Here is a 14184-nt window from a genome sequence, read left to right on the forward strand (position 1 = left end):
GGAGATTAATTAGTGCCCCGAAGGATTCCCTACTACACTCCATTTTGAAACCTGAAGTCGATTGGTATAAAGTATTAAAAATAGAGGGTAAAGATTGTGATTGAGATTAAAAAAAATTTATTAAAAAATGTTTAGAATGAAAGATTGTTTGTTATATGGAATTGGACAAACCCATATAAATGGAACTGAGAAATATCATAGGGAGATGTGGTATTCTCCAATCCCACCTTTATGAGTTTACCGAATCCCATGTTAACAACCAATTACTCAAACTAAATACTCTTTTAATAATTTTTCTCCATTTTAGTCATAATCCTTACCTCTCATTTTTAGTGCTTGGTACCAAATGGGACCTAAATATCTTTCTATTACTCAGGAAGGTGATTTTAGACACCAGGCGGTGCAATCGTCTATGTGAAGGGAGGAATGGCTTTGGCCATAATGTTTCCCCATACAAACAGGGAAGAAGTGCGAGGGAGGAGTATTAATAAATGGCTCTTCTCTTAATGGCTTTGAGGAGGACGTTATGTTTGTTTGCAATCAGAGTGTTATCCTACTTCCCACCCCCTATGGTCTGACGATTCAGGTTGAAGATCCTAATTTCCTCCGGTTAATAATGGCTGGTCAGTTGAGCATTTCATGGGAGATCTTGCCTTTGGAAGAGGATTGTAATAAACCATTGCATAGGTTTACTTCTTCTAATATTTTGGAAGATATTCTTACTTGGAATTGTAATTTCTACCTTCATAAGTGCCCACAAACCGAAGTGAACGATGTATTCATTAGTGGTCATTCCTGAGTTTCCTACTTCAAGCATGTCCGGGTCTGCAAAATTGGTAAATTAGTAAGTTTAAAATTATAACAATATTATCCTTTATCGTTAAAAATATTTACAGTTAATGTTACTATTTTAATGGTAAATGTTTTTTTTTTTTTTTACAGTAGGGATAAATATTACTGTGATTTTAAATTTAGACAAAAAAATTCTCGGGTACCCAACTGTTATGATTAAAAACTTTTGAGACAAATTTACACCTTAATCCTACTAATAAATTTAATTTCTATGTGCTTGTATCCAGATTTATAAGCTCATCCAATAATTTCAAGAGATATATAGAAGAAACTAACCGTTCCATCCACCAGGCCCTGCATATTCTGCATATATTTCGTTATAATCTGCCCTAGTGATCATTCTGCACACAAAAAAGAAAAAAAAATATATTTTTATCTTATTTTCTTTTTATTTATTTATATGTATGAAAAATAAAATTCATGAAAACCTCTCCCAGTTGTTGTAACATCCTTATTTTTATCTAGTATTTAATTAAATTATAAATAAATATATTTTAGTATTAAGTTAATTAAAAAAAAGTTAGATATAAGCAAATTATTATTATTTTAATAATGTTTTTGTGTGTGATTGTGTGTGTGGATGATATTCTAGAAAATTAAACCATGGTATAGAAGTTTCACATCGACTAATCTTTAGAGTGAAGGAGTTTGAGGAGCCTATATATAGGAGATAATGAGTGGAGCTTGAAGTGAGTAAATAATTTTCGCACATATCTAAGGTAGTCTCAGAAAAGTGCTAGTTTTGAGTTTATTAACCGTTGGATCGGACTGAAATTTGGTCAGCCCATTTTGGACATCCAAATCGTTAATTTCAACGGTTGGATCATCATTTTGATATCCGATTTACAAGTTATCAGATATAAACTCTGTTGTGGCATTTTCGAGGTTGGACTCTGGTTGTAGTTGACTGTTAGCTAGGAGACCAGGTAACTAAATTTCTATCTGTTGCATGCTCTAGTATGAAGTTGGTGAGTGGTTTTATAACTAATTCTATAAAAGTATATTACATTTTGTATGAACTGTCTTGTGGGATGCTATTTTGAAGAGGATTGACATAGTTTGTATTGCAAGAAATTGGTGATCATGATTATGATGTGTTATTATGAAATTCTGTTGATTATGCATATAAATGTGTCATTTTGAACCCTGTGCATCTATTTTGGGTGGGAAAAGGAGATAATTGGAGTTATTGAGATTCATATACTTGCCACGTGGTATTACCCTCCATACGGAGCTCTATGGCTGGCTGCTATTATTGTCCCACTAGTTCTTCGAGAAACTGCGACACCCCACTAGTTCTTCGAGGGGGGACCCATGGTCCACCGAGTGCTCTGTGGTCTTTGGCCGGTCCACATCATTCGTGTGGTTAGCTTATCAGAGTTGCCAGTCAAATGGAAAGAACTTAGCCCATGAGTCTAGTCAGCGGAAATAAGGAGGATATAAGGATGGATTTGGGTTCAGGAATTGCATATGACATGGGATATTCATTGATATTTATATCTTTTAAATAAATGACAAGTATGTTATCTCTTTTGAAATGTATCAATTGCATGAGATTGGTGGAAATATTTGTCTTGTATGATTATTGTGAGTTTAAATGTTAAATAAATGTTTATCAACTATTATTAATTCTGTGTATCCCACCTGACACCTCACTAGCCCATGCTAGGGTGTGGGATAGGTAGGGATTTAGTTACTGAGACGTTGTCTCATTCCTATTGCTTTACCATTTTCAGGAAACAATACGCTAGCGGGATCTTCGGGGAAGACTCTTGAGGCTCAATAGCTGTAGCTGACAGTATAGAGCTTTTGGACTTTATTTTATGCAATCTTTTCATATATTGCCATGCATCAGGATTGCATTCATTTGGGACTTATTTTACCTTCTCATATTTTTATGTCAATTGACTTAGTGAACGCATTATACCTTCTATTTTTGGTTTATTTTGTCTGAATATTAGACTAGAGTGCTGATAGTGGGCCCGAGGCCCTTAGATTGCATGTGACTGAATTATTGTGGATCCACGATGTGAAAATGGCAATTTTTGCAAGTTTAGTTGTTGCTAGTATTGACTAAGATAGTCAAGTCTAAACTGCTATTATAATTTATCATTCAAAGGCGTATTGTTTTATAACCATGTTTGCCATGATTACAAATATATGTTATTCTTTTTCTAACCATGATAGCCTTAATTAAGGTCAAATGCTTCTCTATCATGGTTAGCCCCTTAATGATGTGGTTGCTCTTAAATAACCATGATAGGGTATGTTTACTAGTTTTAGTCCTTTCTATCATGGTTAGTTCTGGTTAGTAAGTGGTGGTGTTACAGTTGTCACCAATGTCATCGCTTGTCCTCCAGCTGTTTCCTATTTTTGAAGCTCATAGAGCTGGGTCCATGTCCCCCTTATTTAAGAACTAATAGTAATTGGTAATAAAAAATACTAAGAAATGAAGCAAATAGTTTAACATTTAACATCTAAAATAAAATTAAAAACAATTTCTCAGCCCAAAAATGTATGAAACATTTGCGTGTTAGATCTTATATAAATAAAATAAAGGATTTTTATACCTAAATTTTTAACTACTGAACACGATGCGAATTATGACATTTTTAGTGTTATGTATATTTTTGATTCAATCCCTAAAATTATAAAGTTTATATTTACCATAATGAATTAAAAATTGTATATTTAGCTTTTTATTATTAAGAAAATTAGTTGATTAATGATATTTCAGTTTTATATAATAATGAAAATATAAAAATATAAAAATGCTGTGTGTTTTTTTCATTGAATGAATTAAATAAAATAATTTCAAAAGAACGAAAAAGGTATATCTAACAAGAAACAAAAAACAGGACTAGACAATGAATCGGTTAAGATAGTAGGTTAAGGGTTAATGGTCTGACCAGAGTCGGACGAGGATTGGACCGGTCATATTAAAATAATATAATTTAATTAATAATAACAAAATAAAATAATGTTCATAAATAATAATTAGTCAACAAAATACAAAAAAAACCATAAAAATAGTTTAAATATTTTTGAATCATTGCTATGCAGTCGTCCCTTTTTTATCTCCATCTGCTTATAGCTTACCCCTCAATCACGCCATCAAGTACCACAGTCAAAATGCAACCAACCCAAAGGAAAGACTTGGAAGACTTGGACTATCATGCTTGCTCTGAAATTACAGGTTGTGCATTCCTTCTTTTAATAATAAAATAATTGCCTTTCATCCCTTCACTTCCTTAGACTACCGTGCTTGCTTTGAAATTACAGGCTGTGCTCACCTCTCTGTCCTCGTCCTCAATGGCTCCTCATTTTGCTATTCTTTCTCTTTCCACTTCCCCCCACCGCCACCTTTGTCCTTCTTATTTCAACCCTCCCACCACCTCTTCAACACCTCGAGGTATCTTCTTCATTCTCTACTCTTTGTTTCCTCCAGTTATCTTTTCCCTCCTCAATCACTGCCCCTCTCTTTCGCAGGATTCTCTAGATTTTCGGTCATCACCTCTTGCTCTTCTAATGGCAGAGACACAGATGGCCTCAAGAGCGACGACTGCCTTCGTGAACAACAGGAAGACTAGGATTATTAAACCGAACAACCCATCTAACCGACGGGTTGCCTGGTTTTTACAAGTTGAACCGGTTTTTTTTTCCGATTTGATCATAGGTCGGTTTTTTTCCTTCAACCAGACTAGACCAAAGACTGGTTTACCGGTTTTCTGTTGAACCGGCTGGTCCGGTCCGGTTTGATTTTTTTTTCCCCCATTGAATTTAAGTACCATTCACATAAGGAATAGAAGATTGGATGACCTGACTTCAATAATGCCTTGGACATTATTGGAAACCTGCAAGAGAAATAAAAGAAAAGATATTCACGCAATGTTATAATATCACAATTAAAATTATACCATTTTTAATATATTATTTAAATTTAAATAATATAAAACAGGATGATTTTTGCGTCAAGTTTTTTATATTCATTATGTTAAGTTTTCCAATCCCATGTATATTATTTTTGAAATATTAAAATTTAATAATAAACTCATTTAAAAAAAATTAAGACACTTAACCATTTATAATTAGAAGACTAAAATGTACTTTTGGTCTTTTAACTTTACATAAGGTTTTATTTTGGTCCCTTAATTAATTTTAAAAGGTAAACTTTTAGTCTCCTAACTCTAGAATTGTTAACAAAAAATGATGATATTGAGCTTTTGAATATTGATAAAATATTACTAAATGTTATAATATTAAGTTTAATTTTTAAAACAACCATGATTGTTACAAAAAATCACCATTTAAGAGTAAATTTTAGAGCTAAAGAACTAAAAGTATACTTTTGAAAGTTAAGGGATCAAATTGAAATCTTACATAAAGTTAAAGAATGAAATGTATACTTTAGTCTAATTAAAAAAACTTAACGAATAAAAAAAACTTAACGTGAGTAATTTTTCTCTGAAAAATTGCCTACAAAGCAATAAACTCAAATACGAATATACATCTATTGATAAGATTTTAGTTATTCCCTCCGTTTCTTATTATAAGATACATTTGATACTTATGACTGTTGGCTTTGATCCATCATGATTACAGTTGTCATACTTCAGAAAATCTACTCCCTGCACACAGTCAACCAATTAAGTTATCATTTTTGCATTCCAACGCATCGCATTGAAATTCAACTAGAAAATATATTTTATATTAAGAATCAAATGTAATATCATTTATACATTATAAATAATATGACTCATTTTGAATTCTGTAAGGAGAATAGATAGGAAAGCCTGTCTATTTCATATTCATAGAAAAATGACTATGGAATGTTCATCTTAATCTGAGTTACTGAAATTGATTTTAGATGGTCTACATGCAATTTAATTTTTTATTTTAACTTTTTTTTGTTTTGATAGATGTAAAATTTAAAATAAAAATAGTCTTATAAGTGACATTTCCAAAAAAAAATTTATGACAAAAAATTGTGGATTAAAAATTTTAAATTTGAATAATTTAAATAAAATACTGAACAATATAGATTTTATTATTGCGATAACTATGCAGTGCTTATTAGTGTGATGAACACTAAGAAATCTATCATATAAGATGGTTGCATCAAATTGAGTGTTAAATAATACCCATGAAGCAAACGTGTTTGCATCTTGTTGTTCATGACCAAGTGAACAGGCATATTATTATCACAAGTAAAGTAACTGGAAAATTAAAACAAAAAAACAAAAAAGTGAAGCTTGTCATAAGAAGCACATTATGTAAGAAATTATTTATAGTAGTAGTTAGTAGTAGTAATAATACCCTGCAGATGAATATATGCCAAGCTTGAGCCCCTTGCTATGAACATAATCTGCGAGAGCTTTTCCCGAAGGGAATTTTGTCTTGTGGGCTTGCAAATTACCCTACTTTCATGATAATTCATATTTAATAATAAGATCACAGAAGTTGGTGCAACAAAAAAAGAAAAGATTTATAAGCAATAAGATTTAGAAATAATCTTAATTACAAATTATACTACTGGTCTTAACTGTAAGACCTAGATTAGGATCAGAGGTAGTATCACAATAAGCAGTACCTCATAGGTATGATCTGGTTCGGCCCAACAATCGTCTGAAGAAACAATTCGCTATAATTCTGGGTCAGTTTCACAAATGAGTATAAGCAAAGGGATTAATTGGTAATTTTGCTGATAAGAAGAAATAATTAGTTCATAAGAATACAAATTCAAGCACACTAATAATTAAATAAAAGCTAACATTTATTAATCATTATTTTAGCTAAGCTTCAGAAACTAAAAAAATGTACTTAAAATAGCAATGGTACTGGTGGCCGGTGCTTTCCAAAGTTGTTATATATATATATATATATATATATATATATATATATTATATTATCAATTCAAAACAGTATAACACCAAGATAATTTGGTAATATAGATACTTTTGAGAAATACACATGAGAGGTACCTTGCGTCTCGCAAAAGATTAAAACTTTAAATACTGTGATTATAATCCAATATGGGATTCATCATTAAAAGAAATTTTTTAAAAGTAAATTTAAAAAGAAAAATTTTAGCTACTCAATTATAGCTGATAATGCTTGAATATATCTTAATTATATAGTTATATTTAATAAATAAGATACTTAAGCATATATAATATTCCCAAAAAGAAAAAAACGTGGCTACGAACCTATGTTCACATATTGATATCCAAGATTAGCAAGTCCAGTAGAAATCAACGCATCGGCTGCAGAGCGGTTAAAAAAAAAAAAAACAAATGAGTCATTAATATTTTTTTGAGCATTGAATGGCAAATTTTCAAGCCTACATTTACATGCATCTAAGCTATGCCCCATTTGGTACGATGGAATTGGAGGTAAGGAAATGGAAATGGAAATGGAATCAAATTCCATGCAAAAGGTTTGATTGGTTTGCTTGAATTGGATTTCCACATTGAAATGAAATCCATCAAAATGGGCCGAAATGGGTTCCTTCGCACAGCCAATGGAAATGAGATGAGTTCCATGGAAGCTATATTTTTTAGACTAAGATGTCCTTAGTTATGAAATTTCTAGACACCTTTACCCCTTTTTATTGAATTAAAAAGAAGCCCTAGCCAAAACTAAAATTGTAATCGATCTGTGAGTAGAAAAGAAGACCCCACTCTTGAAGCTTCGCACAAGTTAACGAGGAAGATGGTAGTCGAGCTTAGTGGAACGATTTGATAGAGAGGTGTTTCCCTGTAAGTTTTCCATCCTCTTCTTCTTCAAATGTTCTTGTAACAGTTAAAAAAATCTTGTTATTCTCCCCCTCTATGTTACAAAAATCTGTCTTATGTGATCTTCTTCTACAAATGTTATAGCATTTGAAAAATGTTGTTCTTCTCCCCCTTCTTTGTTACAGAGGTGTATTTAGCTATTATTTAAAATTTTGAGGTTATGCTTGGTGAAGAGGATATTATTATTTACATGTCATTTTGCTGCTCTCTATAGTGGTCTGTCAGATGAATTTGTTACTGAAGTTTTTAAAAAAATCTTGTTAGTAGTGCCTTTTTCTTGCTTTTTAGTCTAAGTGAAAAGCACTGCGAATTTTTTATAACAAACAGCATAATACCTGTTTAAACTTAGAACGGTCAATCAATATTTACGAATGAGAGACCAAAAAAATGGAAAATAAAAAAAAATTTACTAAGAAATTGACATCTTTGTAGATCTGCACATAATACCTGTGCTCCTTATTTGTTAGTTTAATTGTTTTTTTGTTTATATATTTCCTCATTTTTCTTTTTAAATGTATGAAGTAGTTTCATTCAAAACTCATACTTATTGCCTGACTTGGTTCAATTTAATTACATGTAGTGTTACTGAGTTTATTATATTTAACTTATGTAACATTATTATATTTTGATGTTTTCACTTAATTATAACTTTCCCTTGAATTATTTATATTTTTTATTATGAATATATTAGTTCTGATATACTTCTTACACACTTATGTCCATACAGTCATGGATCGTATTACAAGAGAAGTCATTGTGCACGTGATTCTTTGGTGGTTTCATGCTATTTGTGTTGTGAACCAATGTTTTGTGACCATATGTATTACTATTGCTTTGCATGGACAACAAATTAGTCATAAGCCATACACACTGGACTTTCATACTAGGAGAGTTCATCTTCGGAATCTTATTTATACTAGTGATATAACTTGTTTTAATCAAATTAGAATGAATAGAACTACTTTTGACAAGTTATGCCTGATGCTTGATATAAAAGGAGGTTAAAACCAACTAAAAACATATTGGTTGATGAACAAGTTGCTATGTTTCTTTACATCCTTGCCCATCATCAGAAAAACAGAGTTGTACAGTTATATCTTGGGAGGTTTGGTGAAACCATAAGTCGACATTTTAATTCTGTTTTGACTGCTATGATGCGCATGAACGAGGAGCTATTTAAGAAACCTGAACCCATCCCAGCAGATTCATCCCAGCAGATTCAATGGACATAAAATGGAAGTGGTTCAAGGTATAATATCATTTATTATATATTCAGATTAATGAGTTATTTAACTTCATTTGAATTTACTGATATAACTATTTAACTTTTTTTTTATAGAATTGTTTAGGTGCCCTTGATGGTACCCATATTAAAGTAAAAGTTCCTATTATAGACAAAGGAAGATATAGGAATAGAAAGGGAGATATAATTACTAATGTGCTAGGCGTTTGCTCCATGACGCATAGTTTATATATGTCCTTACTGGTTGGGAAGGCTCAGCTGCTGATAGTAGAGTTGAGATGCAATCCATAGAAGGAGTGGAAACTTCAAAGTGCCTCAAGGTTTGGTAATTATAATGATTTATCTATTATCATTACATAATGTCAATTGCTAACTAATCTTCTCATAAATACAAGACAATACTATTTGGTTGATGCTGGATATACAAATTCTGAGGGATTCTTGCACCCTATCAAGGACAACGTTATCATTTAAGTGAATGGAGAGATGGAAGACACCCTATAAATCCTCGTGAATGTTTTAATATGAGGCATGCATCAGCTCACAATGTGATCGAGCGTTGTTTTGGAATGTTGAAACTACGTTGGGCAATTCTTAGAAGTCCTTCATTTTATCCTATTCAAACTCATAATAAAATTGTGATAGCTTGTTGCCTCTTGCATAATTTGATTTATCAACAAGGATCAGATCCGCTTGAGGATGAGGTTGAAGAATTAGATACGGATGGATCTAACATAGATGCTCCACCTATTTTGATAATTGAACCATCAAATGCTTGGAGCAACTTTCGTGAGAGCTTGGCCAATGAGATGTTTGTTGATTTTAGAAGCCGTAGGGATAATAGAATAATAGAATAATGGAAGTATAATGATTTTATAGGAATGTGTAATAGAGTTGTCTTTGTATTGATAGTTTTATATTTGCAGTACTTGAATTTGAAATATGAGTGCTTTATTTTGCCATGCTTTTATATGTTTTGTTATGGATGTAATGAGTTTAAATATATATATATTTATGTTATCTTCATTTGAAATATAAATGTTTTGCAATTTTTTATTATGTTTTATTTGGATATATTTTATTATGTTCTATTATGTTTTGATTTAGATAATGGCAGAGGAGGGTTCAACAAAACAAAAATTCCGTGTGTGGACAGCTGAAGAGGATGATGTATTTGTTGCTTCCTTATTGCAACTTCATGAAGAAGGCAGTTTGCTTGCTGATAATGGTTTCAAACGTGGAGTTTTCAAGCAATTACATTCTATGTTGCTTGAAAAGATCCTTGGTTGTAATATGAAAATTCATCCTAACATCATATCTTGCTTGAAAACATTGAAACTAAATTAGCAAGTTGTTAATGACATGGTTAATGGCACTAACACATTAGGGTTTGGATGGGATCCAGAAAGAAAGTGTGTTATAGCTGAGAAATTTGTTTGGGACTAGTATATAAAGGTAAATGGAATGTTAATTTTTTAGAAACTTGCTAAATGAGTACCTGTTACATGGTTGTTGAATTTAGTTTGGTTTTTTTTTTTTAGAGTAACAAGAAAGCTGCTCAATTCTGTGGGAAACCTTTTTCTCATTTTGATGTACTTTGCATTATATTTGCTAAGGACAGAGCTACAAGGAAAGGGTTATTGTCTGGTGTAACTCCTGACCAGGTTGGAGACACTGAAGAAGCCCCAAATATTGATATGATGACAATGAAGAAACTGCACATGTTGATCTAGGTGTTGAAACTAACCCTTCCCATTACTGCTATGAATGGTGAGGATACTGCTACCTTGTCTAAAAGTAAGAAGAGGAGAAGGAACAGTCATGATGACTTTATGGAGGCTCTTCAAAAAATGATGAACAACACATGTGAAGGAATGCAAAATGCATCTGCAAATTTAGGAGCTCACCTTGAAAATATAGCATGGGGTTCCATGTTGGATGTAAAGCGTGAGGCCCTTTATGAGGAAATTTCCAAGTTGGAAGAGTTAACTGAAACTGAACAACAAGAGGCATTATTGAAAATTACTACTAATGATGGGCTCCTTTTTGTCTTCTCAACCCTCCTGTACAAGGCAAAACTGGATATGGCCAAAAGACTTCTTTCTTAGTTTGGCACTCTATCACAATATTTTGTTTGTAGGTATAGCTTGGATATGCTAATGATTGGCCACTTTTGTATATTTTGATACTACCAGAATACGCTACTATGTATTTTTGATATATGTAGGGGTTAATATGTTGGCCATTTAGATATGATTATGTAGCTTGTGAAAAGTGACCACACAACACATAATTGGATGATTGTATTTTGCTTAAACATATATTATATATGAAATATATATTCAGCCTTTTGTTAATTTGAAGTTGAGTTCATTTTAATGGCTTGAATACAGGATGCCTGAGAGAAGTTCTTACAATTTGATATTAACAAAGTAGACATCTTTCTTCTTTTTTTTAATGGATTTTTAGTTCTTTAGCTACAGGATGATTAATATATTTATTTTCTCATATTATTTATACAATTATATAATATTCAGCTTATTTATATAGTTAGATAGTCTTGTTAGTGGTAGTCTCACCCATGAGGGGGTGAATTGGGTGAGTTATAAAAATTTTGCGAAATTAAAACAATGAACCATCAAAAATAGAGAGCGTAAGTTAGAAGGATATCATCGTAGAAAAGAAGACACAAGATTTATATTGGTTCGGTCTCAACCACTTGACCTACATCCAGTCCTCAGAACACCTCTAAGTATTCCATTATGTTCCAAGATTAATCGGGCTCTTGGTGCCTCAATACAGTAATTGATACTCTTAGTTACTCTCCCTTACTTTCTGTAAGGTTACAAACCCACTCAAGAGTCCACCTCTTGAGTATCACACAAGACATGATTAATGATGAAAATGGAAACTCTCTTACAGAGTGAATAAATGATAATCACTGAAACTCGGTGTATGGAAGAACAAGTATTGAATGCAACAGTAAATAATCAACAGAGGGTAGCTCGCGTATTCAATCCGTTCATTTAATGCTTCTTCACGCCTTTTATAGTTGAGGTAGTTTAGTAACCGTTAGACAGAAGAGCTTTTAGCCGTTGAGAGTTCGATTGCGTGTTTTCCCAGTTGCAACGGTTTCTGCCATTAATGCTTCTGACAAAGTAGGTTACAGGCTATTTGGACAACCATTGGAGAGCCGTTGGGTTTTTCTTCGTAATCTACAAAAATACATTGATTCAATAAGTTTTTCTTTGCAGAGTAAGATCAAAAGTAGAATTGAACAAATGATAAAACGAACATTCATAGTTTACGGTTAAAATTAATCAGTTGTTAAATGTGCTGAGTAATAACTGATCGTGCTTGATCGAAGTGATGATCGATTACTGCTTAATCGATCAGGTTATCGATTATTCAGAGTAAAATTTTTTGAAACAGATAACTAAGTTTATCGATCAAGTGATGGATCAATGATTTATCGATCAAGTGATCGATAAAAGGAAATAGTGACATCATACTGTATGCATAGAAAAAGAAGATCAAGGTCACTTTTGATTTTGAAACTCTTTAAACAGTGAATTAAGACATTTATGAAGGTTGAGAAAAGCTCGAATGAAATAGATGATAAATTTTGAGAAATATCGAGACTAGTTAAAGTTTAAATTGAAATCGCCTCATGATTGAACAAGTGATCGAACACTTGTTGATCGATCAGGTTATGGATAATCAAAGTGTTATAGAAATAAATTTTGAAGCACTAATTTTCGAACACATTATCGATAAATAGATGATGGATAACCTTATCGATAAACAATAAGCAAAAGTATATTTAGTGAAAACACAGGCTATGTAGGTTGATCGAATAGGTGATCGATAAATGGCTGATCGATAATGTTATCGATAAAGAGGTTTGTTCTTGTAAAGTCAAAGAACTGATTTATCGATCACGTTATGTGAAAACATGAAGTGCAATGATCGATCATATTATCGATAATGAAATTATCGATCCCGTGATCGAAGAATCATGGTTTAAAAATGATGTGCTGATTATTGATCATGTGATCGATAATTTGTTGATCGATCAGGTGATCGATAAGCTACCAAAATCAATACCTGCACGCAGAGTTATGAAGCAATGTTCGATCATATTATCAATAAATGGCTAATCGATAAATGGCGACTAAAGCAAAACATAGAATGAGTAGAGCGCATTACCATTTATCTGTCTTCTCATCGATAATCTGTTTATTGATCATGTGATCAATAAATGCCTATCAAATTTGTATCCCGATATTCGATCATCCTGATTATCGATCAAGTGATTGATAATTTACTTCAAACTTTCATACACAACAAGTTAACAATGATTAATCAATTGATCGATCAACACATTATCTGACAAGTTATCGATCAAAGTTTCTGCTAAGTTACTTAATTGTATAGAGATATTATCTATCAGCTTATCAGTAAATGCTTGATTGATCAGGTGATCGATCAACATACTAAAACACAAATTACTTACTTTGTTATCATCAAAACCTTAATCCTAACAAATCTCTTATAATAATGATGGTTTATGGATTTAGAGCACCCCTGTTAAGAATAATTTCCTTTTGATAAGAAATCAGTGGCTATATATTTATTTTAAATAAATGATTTAATGAGAAATACTCAAAGCTTGATAATAATTAATTGAAATTAATGAGAGCAACTAAAAAGCTTCCAACATATGAAAGTAGCATGGACCATCCGGAGAGGCTGCTTTTTTTGCTTAGGTTCGAAGTTTGGCATTAAAAAAAGAAAACAAAAAAAACATTATAAATGATAATCTTTCATAGCTTAGCATTAAACTGAATGACCTTGTGTATAAAACAAAAGATACACACACACACATTCCAGATTGATAGAAAAGATATTGATGTAAGGCCACCAATTTTAAATCTTTTACTGCTACATTTTTCAATTTGTAAATCTACAAAGACAAGCATAATAATTTAAGTCTTCTTATGAGAACAACAATCTTCACATACAAAAGCTTAATTCATATACAATGAACAATACAAGGAAACAATAACAGCCTTCACATACAAAAACTTCTAAAACATTAGCATCTATAAAAGAAGTTCTCGAACAATCTTCTTTTTAGCATCACGTGGAAGGCTCAGAAACTTAGCACGCAATACTTTATCTTTAACCAGTTTTAGATAGGTAGCTTGATGCTCCTTGTCATTGATCCCATCCACATTCAACAACTCGTCATATAAAACCTCCAACTCAACAACAACATCACAAAGAACTTGT

At 32.0% G+C, this 14184-nt stretch overlaps 1 pseudogene; it reads right to left on the reverse strand.

The window, feature by feature from the left end:
- Positions 1 to 14184, reverse strand: part of LOC114759617 (alpha-galactosidase-like) — a 67530-nt pseudogene that overhangs the window by 20358 nt on the left and 32988 nt on the right.

Source organism: Neltuma alba, unplaced genomic scaffold (genome assembly GCF_004799145.2).
Source record: "Neltuma alba isolate B1F8T4 unplaced genomic scaffold, ASM479914v2 tig00010875_pilon, whole genome shotgun sequence".
NCBI lineage: Eukaryota > Viridiplantae > Streptophyta > Magnoliopsida > Fabales > Fabaceae > Neltuma > Neltuma alba.